A 17174-nucleotide genomic window follows, 5' to 3' on the forward strand; every position below is an offset into this window, starting at 1 on the left:
AGCAATGGACCAAGTACAGAAAGAGCTGGCTGATATGCGTGAAAGGATGGATCAGTTCATGACATTGATGACTGGTATGGCAGAAGGCCAAGCGAAGCTGAGGGAATTGGTTGAGCAACCGAGACCCGATCCGGAGGTGGAGATACCAAATGCTGACGGAAACCCTGGTAACCCTGGGAATGCTGATAACCCTGTGAACACTGGTAACGCGGGTAACACAAATGCTGATGGAAACCCGGGTAATGTTGGCAACACAAGGAATGTTGGAAAAAGTATTGGCGGAAGGTACAATGTGAATCAAGGAATTCGGATTAACGGGCGCCCCGTTAGTGAAGATTATCAGTGTGATCAATTTTCTTTGCACGACAAGGCCCTCGAGACCACTCGCCGTATGGATGAGCTTGCTGAGAAGCTCAAATCTTTGGAGTCTCAAAATTCCTTAGGCTTTGATGTCACAAATCTTGGTCTGGTTCAGGGAGTAAGGATTCCTCACAAGTTCAAACCCCCTACTTTTGAGAAATACAACGGGGCTTCTTGCCCACACACTCATCTCCAATCTTATTTGGGAAGGTTGGGAGCTCACACGGAAGATGAAAAGCTGTGGATGTACTATTTTGAAGACAGTCTAACTGGAGCTTCTCGTGAATGGTATTCTCATTTGTCTCGTACTACCATCAAGAGCTGGAAAGACTTGGCAGAGGCTTTTGTCAAGCAATATCAATACAACTTGGACATGGCTCCAAATCGGACCCTGTTGCAAGGTATGTCCCAGACTGCCAAGGAGACCTTTAGAGAATATGCTCAGCGTTGGAGACAGATTGTTGCGTCTGTCCAACCCCCTATGTCTGAAAGGGAGATGGCGGACATGTTCATGAACACTCTTCAAGGCAATTATATTGAGAGATTGGCTGCTTGCCCGTCAATCAGCTTTGCAGAGATAGTAATTGCTGGAGAAAGAATCGAGAGTCTGTTGAAGATGGGCCGAATTCAAGACAATAGTGTTTCCAACCCATCAGGTCCCAAGAGACCGTTTGCTGGTAACGGTCAGCGAAGAAAAGAAGGCGAGGCAAGCGTTGTGTATGCCGGCAGAGGCAGGAGTAAAGGACGCCCTAATTATTATCAAGATCAAGTGGCCGTAGTCACTATTCCAATACATGTTCCTCAACCGCAATATCATCCGCAACAACAACCCAGGTACAACAATCAACAACAAGGAGGTAATCCGGGTCAGCAGAGACACTATCAACAACGTCCAAGGCAGACGGACCGGGTCATCGAGCCAATCCCAATGCCTTATTCAGTATTACTTCCCAAGCTGATTGACATGAATCTGGTTACGTTGAGAACTCTGGCCCCACCAATCGATCCCAATAATTTTCCTAGAGCTTATGATGTCAACGCCAGATGCGCTTTTCACTCCAACGCACCTGGCCATACTACAGATAATTGGAAGGCTCTCCAGTTAAAGATACAAGATTTGAGAGATGCCCAGGCTATCAATTTTGCTTTGGTGCCTAATGTTATCCAGAACCCGATGCCGGCTCACGGCGGGCAGAGGATTAATGTTGTTGATAGTGGGGAAACTTTGAATTTGGTTTCTGATGTGACTAAGGTGAAGACTTCGCTATCGGTGGTTAAAGACCGACTTCTGAAAGGACAAATTTTCCCGGGCTGTGGGGAAGAATGCAGAAATTGTCAAGCTGCCGAAAACGGATGTGACAGTTTGAGAAGGGGTATTCAGCAGCTGATAGATGAAGGTTGTCTTCAGTTCGATCAGGCCCGTCCGGTGAAGAATGATGTATCGACGGTGACGTTTTATTTCACTCCTGAAGAAATATATGTTCCCGAGAGACTCGCTCCGACAACAATATATTTCCCAGAAAGTACAGAACCAGCAGCGGTGAACATCGAAAGTTCAGCACCAGTCGCAATTTACTCTGACAGCCCTCAACCGACTTTGGTTGGTCCAATCACCATCACGGTACTAGGACCTGTTCCGTATGAGAAAGACAGTGCTATCCCGTGGCACTATGGGGCTGATATCTACTGCCAGGGGCAGAAAGTTAACGAAGAAGACATTGACATTGGTAGCTCCGCTGTAGACAATGTTGGAGGGGTTGGTGGCTTCACTCGCAGTGGACGCCTATTTGCACCATCAACATTACACGCGAATACTTATGGCGAGGCAGCTGCCAAGGCTAAAGGGAAACAGGTATCCACCGAAGAGGTTACTACTGAGGAAGATCCTCCTAAGACCGCATTCGAGAAGGAAGTGGATGAGTTTATGAGGATTATCAAGAAAAGTGACTACAAGATAGTCGACCAGCTAAATCAGACACCCTCAAAGATCTCTGTTCTCTCACTATTGCTGTGCTCTGAGGCGCACAGAGCAGCCTTGTTGAAAATACTGAATATGGCCTATGTTCCACTGGAGATAACTGTTAACCAGCTGGAGTCGGTAGTTTCCAATGTAAACGCTAGCCGGGGGCTAGGTTTCACCGATAATGACCTGACATCTGAGGGCAGGAATCACAACAAAGCCTTGCATATCACAATGGAGTGCAAAGGGGTGATGCTTTCCTATGTTTTGGTTGATACAGGCTCTTCTCTGAATGTTCTTCCAAAGAAAGCCTTAATAAAGTTGGATTGCGATGACACCATCCTGAGGCCAAGTAGCTTAGTTGTGAGGGCTTTTGATGGCTCTAAGAGAGCTGTCTTTGGCGAAGTTGAGTTGCTAGTTAAGATTGGACCGCAGGTGTTCAAGAGCACCTTTTATGTGATGGATATCCAGCCTACCTACAGCTGTCTGCTAGGTCGGCCTTGGATTCATGCTGCCGGTGCTATTACTTCTACCCTCCACCAGAAGCTCAAATATGAACAAGAAGGTCAGATCGTCACTGTATGTGGTGAAGAGGATGTTTTTGTTAGCCACCTGTCTACATTTAAGTATGTAGAGATGGATGGCGAGATGCATGAGATGCTGTGTCAGGGCTTCGAAACTACAAACATCAATGAGGTCGCGCCCGAAGCTGTCTTTTCACCTGAGTTTGAGAAGGTCGGGACTTCTATCTCTTCTACTGAAAGAGTGATTTTTATTGTTTTCCTTTATTACATGCATAATAAAGTCTTACACTTTGCCCAAGGTGTAACGGCTCATTTGTAGGGCCATCCATTTAGTTACGTTTCACAATTATTTTTATCATCAATAAAGGACGGCTTTTGCAAACAATTTTGTGTTCTCTTTCTTTCAGTTTTTTTTACTTTTTACAAAAAAAATGGCAATGTTTCTTTTTTCGTTTTTTCTTCCTTTCCAAAAAAAAATCTCTCATTCTAAGGTAAAGCATGATCCTCCATCATGCAGAGCCGACCACTCGGATCTCACTGCTAACGACACTGCTATGGCCAAGTATGACTTCGACAATCCTATCTATCAAGCCGAAGAAGGGGCTGAGGAAGATTGTGAATTGCCTGAAGGGTTAGCCAGATTGTTGAAACAGGAGGACCGAGCTATTACACCTTATGAGGAGGTGATTGAGACCGTCAACATCGGTACCGCAGACGACAAGAAAGAAATCAAGATCGAGGCCAGTCTACAGGCCGAGAGGAAAGACCGTTGATCATGTACTTGACTGTGTTAGAAAGGTCAATGGGTTGTGTGCTCGGTCAGCATGACGAGTCAGGTCGAAAAGAGCATGCAATATACTACCTTAGCAAAAGTTTACCGACTGTGAACAAAGATACTCATTGCTCGAGAAAACTTGCCGCGCTTTGGCATGGGCTGCTTGCCGACTAAGACAGTATATGTTGACTCACACGACTCTATTGATATCAAAAATGGATCCAGTCTAGTATATTTTTGAAAAGCCATCACTTACCGAAAAGGTTACTAGGTGACAAATGATACTGACAGAGTATGACATCCAATACACTTCACAAAAAGCCATCAAGGGAAGTGTCTTGTCAGACTATCTTGCAGAGCAACCGATTGATGATTACCAACCTATGAGGTTTGACTTTCCTGATGAGGACATCATGTTTCTCAAATCGAAAGATTGAGAGGAACCACTCCCGGAGGAGGGGCCTGACCCTGAATCCAAATGGGTTATGATGTTTGATGGGGCGGTCCACATCAATGGTCGCGGAGTTGGTATAGTGTTGATCACACCGGAAGGGGGTTCATATGCCATTTGGTGCCAGAATAACTTTTCCCTGCACCAACAATGAAGTCGAATACGAAGCTTGTATCCTAAGACTTGAGGAAGCCGTCAATAGACAGATTAAAACCCTGGATGTATACGAGGATTCAGCTTTGGTCATCAATCAAACCAACGGGAAATGGTATACACCTCGGCCTTATCTGGTTCCTTACAGAGACTACACGAGAAGATTGTTAACTTTCTTTTGAAGAAAACCAATTTGTTGATGCTTTGTTTACCTTGTCTTCGATGATTAAGGTGCTATGCTGGAACTACGTATCCAGAATTGACGTATCTCGGTCAGAGACGAACGAAGGAAGCATTTGGTCAGAAAGTGCGCCCTCGGGGTATCAAGTCGGTGAATTGGTACTCAAAATATTTCTTCCTCCCAACACAGATCACATGGGCAAACGGACACCGAACTATGAGGGTCTGTACGTGGTTAAAAGGATTTTCTATGGCGGAGCTTTGATGCTAACAACCATGGATGGCGAAGGATTCACGTCCCCTGTCAACTCAGACGCAGTTAAAAAAATACTTCGCATAAAATAGACCCGCTGGACGATAAAAAGAATAGTCCAGGCAAAAAAGGGGCATCCCGACGAACCAAAAAAGAGAATAAAGAGGTTCGGGAAAAAATTAGGGATATAAAAAAAGAGTACACCCGTTGAGTCGAAAACCCAAAAGGGCGGCTCAGGCAAAAATGGGTATCGCGGTGGATTGAAAACCCGAAAAGGGGGCGATCCAGGCAAAAGTTAGGGAATAAGCGAATGACTGTGATTTGAGTTCATCAGTGTTATATCACCATTTCATTCAATCCGGCAATCTTCGAAGGTTAAAGATCGACTAATCATCCACTTCAGAAAGCAAGATGAGCAGAGCGTCTTGAGGACATACGAGCTATAGCAGAGTCGAAACTCGGTGGGACCCCGTATCCACGTTGTCATTAGGATAGTTCTCTTTTTATAGCGATCACCTCTTTTCAGGGATCAGCTTCTTGATACCCTCGCCTATTCCTGGCACAAATTTTCTCCCCATTAAGAGTCGAATAATTCAGTTAAAGAGCCTCTTTATTTTTCATTTATCAGTTTGTTTGCAAAAATGTCTGAATTTTTGATAAAACATATTGCATATGAATATAATGGTGGCTTTTGCAGATGATTTGCAGAGGAAAACATTTAAAATTGCTTTGAATGTGCTTAATCCCGGACTGTGAATACAAACCGAGTAATTCCCCCGAGGCATACGTGTATTTTTGGTTGCAGGTCACTGGAACCGGATGCCAAGTCATAAATCCTCATCCCCAAGCGGTTGACAAAGTCTCTCCTCAGCAGAGCATGTTCCCCAACAGAGTTGACAGTATCCAGACTGTCTATCCCCAGTAAAGTTGACAGTATCCAGACTATATATCCCCAGCAGAGTTGACAGTGTCAGACTGTATCTTCCTAGCAACAGCGGAGTGGTTGCATACCCAACGGACAAGAGGGTGGTGTTCCCAGTGTTCATCTCATCCCCAGCAGATTATTTCTAACAGATTTGTTCTAATCCCCAGCTTGAGGACGATTAGCAAGTTGATATCCCCAGCAAAGGTCGTTTCCTACGACATTTCCCCAGGAAGTGTTTTCCCCACAGACTCTCCTCACAGAGCCTCGCCGAACAAAGTTTCCATAGTTGATACTCCCCCCGCAAGGTCAACTTTTCAAGCAGCCAATTTATTTTTGGTGGCTCATTGGTCCCGGCAGACGGATCATTCCCCACAGAGCATTCAAGGATTGATACAACGATCTGTTCCCTACCGGAGTTTGCTTCCCCAAGCAGATTTCTTTTTACACCATGCATAACATTTGCATTTGCATGCATATCATATCAAGCATACACATAAGCTGATAAACAGGTTCTTCCAAGCAGACTGAAGAATTACTTTACAACCAAGGTCATGAGATCCAGCCAGAGGATCAAGCGTGAGTGATCCAGCCTGAGGGTCATTTTGAAGATTCAGCCTGAGAATCATTTTCCAGTGATCCAGCCTGAGGGTCATTTTGAAGATTCAGCCTGAGAATCGTTTTCCAGTGATCCAGCCTGAGGGTCATTTTGAAGATTCAGCCTGAGAATCGTGTTCCAGTGATCCGGCCTGAGGTTCATTTTGAAGATTCAGCCTGAGAATCGTGTTCCAGTGATCCAGCCTGAGGGTCCATTTCGAAGATTCAGCCTGAGAATCGTGTTCCAGTGATCCAGCCTGAGGGTCATTTCAAAGATTCAGCCTGAGAATCGTGTTCCAGTGATCCAGCCTGAGGGTCATTTCGAAGATTCAGCCTGAGAATCGTGTTCCAGTAAGCCAGCCTAAGGCTCAATTTGAAGATTCCCCACTGAAGTCGCCTACAAGCTTTATTTCCCCAGCAAGCCCAAGTCTAATTGAGGAGTCGTTACAACATGTTCTAGCCCGAAGAATATGTACGAAGCCCAAAAGTGGAATATTCTCGAAGCTGCATATCTAATATGAAGGTTGGGTGTAGATTTCAAAAGAGGGTCAACCAGCGCATGCCTCAGATGCGGGATCCTAATGACGGGAATTTATCCAGAAGATCGAAGTAGATTCAGCCAGAGAATCGAAACAAAGAAGATCTAGCTAGAAGATCGAAAATCGCAACAATTCAGATCTAGCCAGAAGATCGAAGTAGATTCAGCCAGAGAATCAAAGGAAATAGATTCAGCCAGAGAATCGAAACGGAGGAGATCTAGCCAGAAGATCAAAATCGTATCCAGCCCGAGGATCAAGATTAATATCCAACCAGAGGACTAAATTGAGTATAGGTTCAGCCAGAGGATCGAAACTCCAGATTAAGCCAGAGGATCGGAAGAAAAATAAACAGCACGGTGTATTTCCGCGTTTTTGTGGTGTTCTCGGAGCGCAAATTTTCGGTCTTTCTTTGGTATTCAATCACAGCTCACCCCGTTTGTTTGATAAGCTGTTCGCTTTCATCCTACTCGGTTTAGCTGATGATTGAATAGGGGCAGCTGTAACACCCCAAAATTTGCCCTCCTCATTCATGCATTCATTTCATATTGCATTTCATCATGTCAATCAGAATTAGATCCGAAAAAAAATGGAAAAAAAAAATGGAAAAAAAATGAAAAAAAAAAAAACGAAAAAAATAAATAAATAAAAATAAAAATAAAAATAAAAATAATTTTTTACAAAAAAAATAAATAAATAAAAATAATAATAATAAAATAAATAAAGTATAATAAAATTTTTTGGACTTGGGTCTCTCTCGTTTGACCCTTTTTTCTTTTTTTTGGCAAACAGCACAAGATAAACCCACACCCTTTAGACGAAGAACTACACAAGTGGATCCCGTAGTGTACTATGGATGCGTAGGGGTGCTAATACCTTCCCTTCGCATAACCGACTCCCGAACCCAAGATTTGGTTGCGAGACCCCGTCTTGTCCTTTCCTTTTTCAGGTTTACTTCGGGCGTTTCCTTTCCCTCATTTGGGATGAATAACGCACGGTGGCGACTCTTCTGTCATTTTCTTTCGCCGGTTGTTTTTTTCGCGCACTGTATTTTTCAGGTTGCGACAATATACAATTATGAATGTCCATTCGTGGTCAAGAAGGTTTTCTCTGACAGAGCCTTGTTGTTGACGAACACGGATGACGAGGATTCTCCATCCCTTGTGAATGCAGACGCAATTAAAAAATACTTCGTAAAAAGAGACCCGCTGGACGAAAAGAATAAAAGAGTCCAGGCAAAAATGGGCATCTCGGCGAACCAAAAGAAAAGGAAAAGGTTCGGGCAAAAATTAGGGATAAAAGGAAAAACTGTACACCCGGCAAGTCGAAAACCCCACAAGGGCGGCATGGGCAAAAAAGGGTATCCTGGTGGACCGAAAACCCGAAAGGGCGGTCCAGGCAAAAGAGGGATTTAAACGAACAACTGCGTCCAGCATAATCGTTGATATTTTGGTTAACACATCATGGATAATCCCCGACAGAGATCGATCGGAAGCGTTTTGTTCAGAAGACAGAAAGTGCGGAAAGTCTTGAGGACATATGGGGTGTAACCGAGTTGAAACCCGATGAGATCACGGTTTAACATTGCCATTAGGATAGATTTTTCCTTTTGTTCGCGATCACCTCTTTTCAGGGATTGCTTCCTGTGTGTTGCTCGGTTTTGAGCCACCTTTTTTCAGTCAATAAATGCATGTTCAGTCAAATAATTTTGTTTTTGTTTTCATGACCGCTTTGATTGCAAAAACATCAGTTTATTGTTTATAAGAATATTTGCATTTTGAAACATAGAGGTTCCTTCCGATGCATGCTTATAAGATTGAAATCTGGAAATCTTATTCGGAAGTTTGAGTGACCTAGGTGTTGAAATGTTGGCACGCCTGGGGCACGCTTTTATCTAACGATCTCTTGTGCAGGTGCTGTTAGATATCTTCATTCACTTGCAGTTTGTGATGGGTAACATTTTGACAGAAGATCCCTGCAGAGTCCAATCAGGTTCGGTGAAAATTATTCCCCAGTAGAGTTTATCCTGCTCATGGGTTGGCAGTTATCCCCAGTAGAGGTGAGCATTGGCTGTTTCCCCTAGCGGAGTTCCCTAGTGGATGGGATTCAGTTGAGAGTCCTCCAGTGGATTGGATTCAGTGAGAGTTGTCCCCAGTGGGATTTATCCTTTCTCCAGCAGCAATGCTATTCGCCAGCACGGTTGAGAAGTTGGTGTGTTCCCCAGACAGAGTTTCCCCAGAGTTGACTTGGTTCCTCTGCCGTCCCCAGAGTATCAGATCAGCAAAGCACCCCCAGCAGTGTGTCTCCCCACAGAGTTGGAGAATCTAATCAGATTTGTGTGCTCAGCGGAGCGATCATTTGCTCCCCAGCGGGAGTTTTCTTCATTTGCATTTTGCATGTAGTAAACATCGCATCCTCAAATAGCGTAGCATTTCCATTCAACATGGAGCATTACGCCATAGAAAAATTCAAACATATGCATTCATGTGTTAAACCTAATTGGACCATATCCCCAGCAGAGGCAGGTCATTGTTCAACATCTGTACGACACATTTGCTACAGTTGCTCTTAACAGACAGCATTCAGGGTTGATACTCCCCAGAGAGGTTTATTTCCTCACCCGCTGGTGAAAGGAAAGGTTGATTCTCCCCAGTGAGATCCCCAGCAAGTGTGTAGCCTTGTTCTGACATATGTAGATGTCATCCTTGTCATACCCGTGAGTGTCGTGGTTATTCCCGTGTGGGTCTTGTTTTGGTGTCCGTAGACATCATCTTTCGATGTTCGTAACATCCTCTTTGAGTTTTTCCCATTCGTCCGTTGACGGTTGGTTGTACCCATTTCTTCCATTCATCCGTTGATGTCTAGTCACCTCTCCGTTGGTGTCGATAAACGTCGAGCTTCTCCCGTTCGTCCGTTGACGTATGGTTTGAGTCTTCCCATTCATCCGTTGATGTCTGGTCACCTCTCCGTTGGTGTCGATAAACGTTGAGTTTTTCCTATTCGTCCGTTGACGACTAGTTGTACCTTTCTCCATTCATCCGTTGATGTCTGGTCACCTCTCCGTTGGTGTCGATAAACGTCGAGCTTCTCCCGTTCGTCCGTTGACGTATGGTTTGAGTCTTCCCATTCATCCGTTGATGTCTGGTCACCTCTCCGTTGGTTTCGGTAAACGGTGAGTTTTTCCTATTCGTCCGTTGACGTCTAGTTGTACCTTCCTCCATTCATCCGTTGATGTCTGGTCACCTCTCCGTTGGTGTCGATAAACGTTGAGCTTCTCCCGTTCGTCCGTTGACGTATGGTTTGAGTCTTCCCATTCATCCGTTGATGTCTGGTGACCTCTCCGTTGGTTTCGGTAAACGTTGAGTTTTTCCCATTCGTCCGTTGACGTCTGGTTGTATCTCTTTCTTCTCGGTCATCCGTTGATGTCTAGTCACCTCTCCGTTGGTGTCGATAAACGTTGAGCTTCTCCCGTTCGTCCGTTGACGTATGGTTTGAGTCTTCCCATTCATCCGTTGATGTCTGGTCACCTCTCCGTTGGTTTCGGTAAACGTTGAGTTTTTCCCATTCGTCCGTTGACGTCTGGTTGTATTTCTTTCTTCCCGGTCATCCGTTAATGTCTGGTCACCTCTCCGTTGGTGTCGATAAACGTCGAGCTTCTCCCGTTCGTCCGTTGACGTCTGGTCGAGTCTTCCCATTCATCCGTTGATGTCTGGTCACCTCTCCGTTGGTTTTGGTAAACGTTGAGTTTTTCCCATTCGTCCGTTGACGTCTGGCTGGTTCCTTTTTCTGATAAAAATCAAAATCCCCAGTGGAGTCGTTGGTAAACGTCCTGTCTGTTCCCTTGATAAGTATCAGATCCTAGTGGAAGTTGCTATTGGTGAACTTTCTTTTCTTGGATCCCCGCAGAGTGCAAATTTCTACGGTTCTTTGGTATTCAATCCTTGCGTACCTTGAAGGTCTGACAGCCGTTGCTCTCATCCGTTCAGGTTCCCAGTTGATTGAATAGAGGCAGCTGTAGCACCTCAAACTTGCACCTCCCATTTGGACAAACATTTCATTTTTAGGTCATTAACATTGCATTCACATTGCATAGTCCATTGCATATCATCAGTCAAAACTGATCAGGAGAATCCATTTGTGCAAGAGAGCAAGGGTTTTTCCATGAGATAAAGGCCCTATGGTTGTTCTAGAGGGTTTGTATGAATCAAGGATAATTTTAAAGCAATTTGGCCAAGGCTAGAGGCTTAGAAGTCCACAGTGCATGACCAAGTCATCTGAGGCCCATAAAAGTCGACCTAAAGTCAACTGAGGGCTAGGAGATGGAGAAATGGTTTGAGACAGTTCATTCATGTCCCAAAGAAGGTTCATTTATCATGTCAAACATCTACCTTGAAGATTTTGAAGCCAGGTCAAAAGTTTCCAAAAATGGAAAGTGACCTGTAATTTCAAGTTTCCAAAAATGGCAAGTTTTTGGACCAACTTCAACTCAACTTTCCAACATCAAATAAGCTTCAAATAAAATTTTTTCCAACATGAAAGTTGAAGATCTTTCTCTCCCATTTCAAAAAAGTCCAAGATCATGAATTTATGATGAATGGTTAAAGAGTTATCATCAAATCATAGCAAAGTGTACATGGAACTTCAAATGGCCATATCTTTTGAACCAAAACTCCAAATTTGGTGGTTCTTTTTGCACAATTCTCCTCATGACATGAAGTTTCCAAATCAACAATCACATTGCATGAAATTTGGACATATGATCACTTGCTTATTCATGAAGTTTTTGAAGGAAATTTGCCAAAATCAAAATTGGTTGATCACATGCATGTAACTCCAATCCTAATGTGTGGATGGAGTAATTTTGAGTGGATTTGGGCCTTGGTGTGCACTGTTCACGTGTGCATCTCATGCATGAGGTGAAAATGCAAATTGGTGCATACACCTTATACTCCTCTAATCCCAATTAAGCATGGCTTAAGCTTAATTTCAGAATGATTAAGAGGACATATATAAGCTTAATCACAATTGTTTCATGGACAACACACATTTTCAGATCTAGATCTTGAATTTTGATCAAAATTTTCTCTCACAAAGAACTTCCAAATTCTTCACACAAACACTCATTTTCCTTGCATAATTCATGATCATGGAGTGGTTTTGAGTAGGATCCAACGTGCACTTTGAAGAATTCGTGTCAGATTCAACCATGCTTGAAGCTTGAAGGTGTTAATGGAGTTTTCAAGTTAAGCTGGATTCACACGTGTTTGAGCTTCCATTTCTTCATCAATCATCTCCACAAGTATTATAGAGTTGATCTGGATCGTTTAGAGCCTTGGAACATGCAAAACAAGAACCTGCTCTTCAAGAGGTGGGATTTTCGACCTTCATAATTCTTCAATTCATGAGTATATTCGTGTAGATCTTTGTTTGTTGAGAATTCTGAGCCAAAAATCGTGTGAAAAGAAGCATTATTGACTGAGTTATGTGCATTTGAAGTTTTGCATCCAAAAATGTTTTTGCACGATTTGAACTTGTTATGATGTTTTAGAATGAATTGTTAGTTGATCTATGATGTACATGGAATAAGGATTTGAATGATATGCTTGTTGTGGATTTCTGGACATTTCTGGAATTTCTGGAAATTTGAGGATGAACATTCATCATCTTCATCATGAAGAAGATGAAGATGCATGCATTGTGACGGTTTCTGGAAAAATAGCGTCGGTTTTGGCAAATAGCGTCGGTTTGAACCGTCCAAATCTACGCAGGCTTAGGATTTTATGGAACGGTGTTGTTTTGTGTATTGGCGCGCGCTCACTTTTGAATTTGGACATGCTTCAATTCCTGCCGAGTGCAATATGTCAAATGTTCTTGCATTTTCATGTTTTCCCTTATTTCCATATGCCATGTTCACATGTTTGAATTTAATTTGGTATGCTAACTTAGAAAAATCATAATAAATTGAAAAATGCCTCAAATCACTCCCAATGTTTTGCAAATTGATCCTTGAGATGTCTAGTTTTTAATGATGATGAGTTTGCAAGTTGTGCTAGGCTGGAATTTTATTTGCTCTAGGTTGATTGAACACATGTGCATTTGTGACATTGCCTTACTCTTTCTATCATGAAATGCTTGTTTTTAATCCAATGGACTTGAAATTTTACATGGTGATTCTAGACACATTTATGGACCTTTGAGGCTTGGTTTGGTATTTTTCTCATGTACCAATTCTGTTTTATGCTTGTGTTTGCATGGTGTGACAATTTGTGTCACACCTTTTGATGATCCACTTGTGCAATTTTGATTTCCATGCCAAATGACCTTTTTGTGTGATGATCATGTTGGATGTGTTGATTACTCATGATTTTTTCCAGAATTATTTGAATCATTTCTATTTTGATTGGAAATTTTCATTCTTAATGTTCAAATGTGTGCCTTGAATTGGTCATTGACTTCTCTTTCCTATTACATGAATTTGCATGATGATTTTGCTTTGGTCCTTTTTAGGACTTGTTCTTGATTGATTAAATATGATTCATGTTGAGTTTGAGTTCTGTTTTGGCTTTTTGATCCTCTTTTGACCCTAGGCTTTGACCTAGTGGTTTGGACTTACCATTTGAGTTGTGATTTCAGGTTCAAGTGTGCATCTCCATGATTGATGTTACTCCTTCATTTGAGTTTGATAATTTGGTGTTGTTGGCTAACATTTGCTTGTTTTGTAGGCCTTGATGATGGTTCACTTGTGTTTATGGCTCATGTGTTGCATATTGGGTTGTCTGTGTGATATTGACTGTTGTCTGATTGTCTGGATTTTATACTGATTGGTTTAGATGTTTCCACAGGTACCTAAGTTGCTTTAAGTTCATTTGAACTCTGCTTTGCTTGATTGTGGTTGGCATACCACTGAGGTATACTTTCTTGATCTTCATGTAGTCTGGAAGACCTGTCATGTTACTTTGGCAGTCACCTGTCTGAAGCCCTCCTTAAGAGGCAAGGTTTGTGGTTGTTTAATTTTGTGCCAAGCAGGTAAAGTCCTCTTAAGAGGCAATTGGCATATAAAAGGGATGTGCAATCCATCCCCTGCTATTCAGTTGTGTCATTCACTTTGCTCACACACCATGTGTTGATGCATTGTGTATAAGAACCCAAGATCTTGTTGTGTCAGACATGTGGAGAAGAGTTCCTACATTCTGAACTCCCACACTTTCTATTTGATTGAAGCTCTCCCAGGCCAGGGATAAGAGCTATGAGGCATAACCCTCATCTCCATTTCATCTGCTTCACCCTAACTCTCAATGTTAGGGTTAAGAGCTAAAAACACCACATTCCAGTTGGCTTGTTTCTACAGCCTAGCCTTGTATGAGCCATTTGTTTGCATATAGTGTGTGTGCTTGCTCTTTTATGTTTGTGTTTGTTTGATATTGTGCTGTTTAGGCTAGCTTGCTTCCTGTGCAAGTTAGGATAGAAACCTCAACATAGGGATTGTATGCATGACAACTTCTAGGCTCGAGTCGTAGTCTCCCTAGTAGCTTGTTATCTCCCTTTGTCTCTGGTTAGGTTAGAAGTTCTTTCCCTGTTAAGGGGAACTACGTCGCCCTGATCCTCATACCAGATGAGGTACGTAGGCAGGAGATGAGCTGATCTCTCCGGGCGCCCTTTTTCTTTTTCAACCCTCTTGTGTGTGTTTGGAGTCTGACGTAAGTCCAGCGATTGGCAGTTGGTTTCCTGTGTCTTGTTTGCTTGTTGGAGTCCGACATAAGTCCAGCGATTGGCAGTTGGTTTCCTGTGTTTGCTTCTTTGTTTGGAGTCTGACGTAAGCCCAGCGATTGGCAGTTGGTTTCCTATGTGTGTTGTTGGTTCGGAGTCTGATGTAAGTCCAGCGATTGGCATTCGGTTTCCAGGTTTGCCTGTTTGTGTGGAGTCTGACATAAGTCCATCGATTGGCAGTCGGTTTCCTGTTTGTATTTTGTTTGGCGTGCGTTAGCCGAGCTACGAGTGCTCTGATTCTTCTCTGGTTAGAGAAGATACGTATGCATAGGATGCGACATCCTATCGAGCATGTTTCCCCTGTCCCTGAACTACGTCGACTCTGATGTCTGTGTCTGACAAGCTACGTAGGCCCAGGATGCGATATCCTTCCGAGTCCCGTTTCTTCCGTCTTTCTGTGTTTGTTTCCAGTGTGTGTGTAGTGTTTGAGCAGTCTTTAGCAACCTTTCTTCTATTCTTTCTGAGCGTGGATCCCGTCGAGTACGACGGATGCGTAGGGGTGCTAATACCTTCCCTTCGAATAACCGACTCCCGTACCCATCCATCTCTGGTCGTGAGACCATTCCTTTCCAGATTTACTTCGAGCGTTTCCTTTCCCTCCTTTGGGATAAATAACGCACGGTGGCGGCTCTGTTGTTTCTTTTTTTCCCGCCGGTTTTTCGCGTAATGCGACACCCGTCATCGGTTACGATGAACATATCAAGGATATACCAACTAAACAAAAAAAAGGAAATTACATCTATCGAAAACTGGATAGAAAACCGTCGAAGAGAAAAATCTGTCACCGGTTAGGATGAACATATCAAGGATCGACTCTGTGAGGGGATAAAGTAGGATTTACAACTACCGGTTACTGGGTAGAAGACCAATCAAAGAGAAAATCTGTCACCGATTAAGATGAACATATCAAGGATAAACTCTGAAAGGGGAGAAAATAGGGATTACATCTATCAGTTACTGGATAGAATACCAAAGAAGAGAAAATCCGTCACTGGTTAAAGTGAACATATCAAGGATTAACTCCGCTAAAGGGGAACAATAGGATTTACAACTACCAGTTACTGGGTAGAAGACCAAAGATGAGAAAATCCGTCACTGGTTAAAGTGAACATATCAAGGATTGACTCTCTGGGGAATAAAAGAGTAGGAATTACAACTACCTTTTCACTGGGTAGAATACCAAAGGAGAGAATATTCGTCACTGGTTATAGTGAACATATCAAGGATAGACTCCTACGGGGAAAAGAAAGATATTCGTCACCTGGTTAAGATGAACAAATCAAGGACATACTTCCGGAGACTCCACTAGGGAGAAAAGGGGTACTTTTGTCGGGTATTGGGAAAGAAGTAACAAACCATAAACTAAGAAGAATATTACCAGCTATGGGGTAATAGACTCTTAGGGGACCAAAATATTTATCTAGGTAAAAGCTAGAAAGAAAACGGCCAATCAAGACTCAACCCAATGAGGACATAACTAAAGGGGAGTAGTTCCATCCAAAAAAATTATTGGAGAGAAAACTGAAATAACAATCGTCCACGAGGAAACAAACTCAGTGGGGAAACAGAGAAAGGTTAAAGTCTTTTCTGCTTAGGGGCTGACACTCTATAATTGAAATAGGACAGACACCAGAATTGGTATGGGGATAAAGTACTGCCATAACAGAGAATGAAAATCTCGAACAAATCAAATATGCAGGATATGCAAAATCATGAAATTATATGAATGTATATGTATATGTATATATGGTGATTATGCTGACAAAACGATCACGAAGGATACAAAAGTGTCGCAAAGAATTTGAACCACCGGCTTAATCCTCGGTCAATCCACAAAAAATCATGGAGGCAACCTGTTGGAGAACAAAGAGATCAACATCCAAGGGCAACCCTAGCTAGGGAAGGAGAAGATTTGTTGAGGAGTAAACATTCAAACCGTAGGGATTTTTAGGTCAACACCAAAAAAATGGGAGACAACCCTATTAGGGAAGAATCAAAAAGCTGCTCAGAAACCAGGAGGAAACTCTGACTGGGAGCAAAGATGCGATGATTGGTGGGGACACCAAAGCGATCTACTGGGGAAGATCAACACATATTCTGATGACAATCTACCTGCTGAGGTAATACGAGCTCCGCTGGGAAGGCCGAAACTCTGTTGGGGACCAGGACACGCCACTGGGGATTTGAATCAATCGACTCAGCTGGGGAACAGAAAGAAACTCCACCAGTGTATCAAACACTCCACCGGGGAACTGAATCCGCTAGCTGGGAATAACAACACTCTACTAAGGAAATTAATCAACACTGATGCCTAAAGATACCCGAAGAGTTACTGCTTAGGGAACCTCAGATGCTTCACACTTAAGAACTTGCTTCTCACTGAAATGCTGTTGATATTACTGTTACTTGCTTTGGAAATGTTTTTGCTTATATATTAAAGAAAATTTGATTCTCATTTTAAAATTTAATTTTAAAATGATCAAATAAAATTTAAAACTATTGGCTTAAGTAAATAAGAGTAGAAACAATTGGATAAAAGCTCAACTTTATTTAATAGGATGGTAGTCTGTAAATGACAAGACTCCATAGATTTTACAAAGTCGAAAATGGTAATTTTCATGGAAAAGGGTTACATTGAATACAAATGATCCTTAATCCTTCTACCAAATCTTGATATCCATTGTGCTCTTGACCGC

The sequence above is a fragment of the Lathyrus oleraceus genome, chromosome 6 (assembly GCF_024323335.1).
Source record: "Lathyrus oleraceus cultivar Zhongwan6 chromosome 6, CAAS_Psat_ZW6_1.0, whole genome shotgun sequence".
In the NCBI taxonomy this organism is placed as follows: Eukaryota; Viridiplantae; Streptophyta; class Magnoliopsida; order Fabales; family Fabaceae; genus Lathyrus; species Lathyrus oleraceus.